The following is a 388-nucleotide window of genomic DNA, read 5'->3' on the forward strand; positions in this document are numbered from 1 at the left end:
GCCCGCCCCGGCGGAGCGGGGCTGCTGAGGGGAAAGGAGGCGGCCTCGCGGGGCGCGGGGGAGAAAGCAGGCCTCGGGGTGACCCCCGGGCCCCCCCAGCACACACACGCACACGCACACACCCTTCGCTCCCGCCCCGGAGGGGAAGGGAGGAGGCCGGCCGCTGTCACCGCCCGCGGCCCGGAGAAAGGAGGGCGCCGGGCCGCTGGAGAGCGCGGTCCCCTTGGCCGCGGCGCGCCGGGCCGGGGCCCACGCCGTGGGGTGAGGGGGTCCCCGGGTCCCACTCAGTCCCCCCTACTTGGTCTGTCTTTCGCTCGTTCTCCGTTCTTTCCGCCTCTCTCTTTTTGTGCGTGTGTTGACTTTCTGACACCCCCCCCTCCCCGTCCCT

At 74.0% G+C, this 388-nt stretch overlaps 1 protein-coding gene across 1 annotated transcript in view; it reads left to right on the plus strand.

The window, feature by feature from the left end:
* The first annotated feature begins 6 nt into the window (after positions 1-6).
* Positions 7-388, plus strand: part of VEZF1 (vascular endothelial zinc finger 1) — a 15,346-nt gene continuing 14,964 nt past the window's right edge. The window contains exon 1 of the mRNA XM_010852914.1: positions 7-261. The gene's annotated coding sequence lies outside the window, so the exon portion shown is untranslated. The remainder of the gene's footprint in view (positions 262-388) is intronic.

This window comes from Bison bison, unplaced genomic scaffold (assembly GCF_000754665.1).
Source record: "Bison bison bison isolate TAMUID 2011002044 unplaced genomic scaffold, Bison_UMD1.0 scf7180017864317, whole genome shotgun sequence".
NCBI lineage: Eukaryota > Metazoa > Chordata > Mammalia > Artiodactyla > Bovidae > Bison > Bison bison.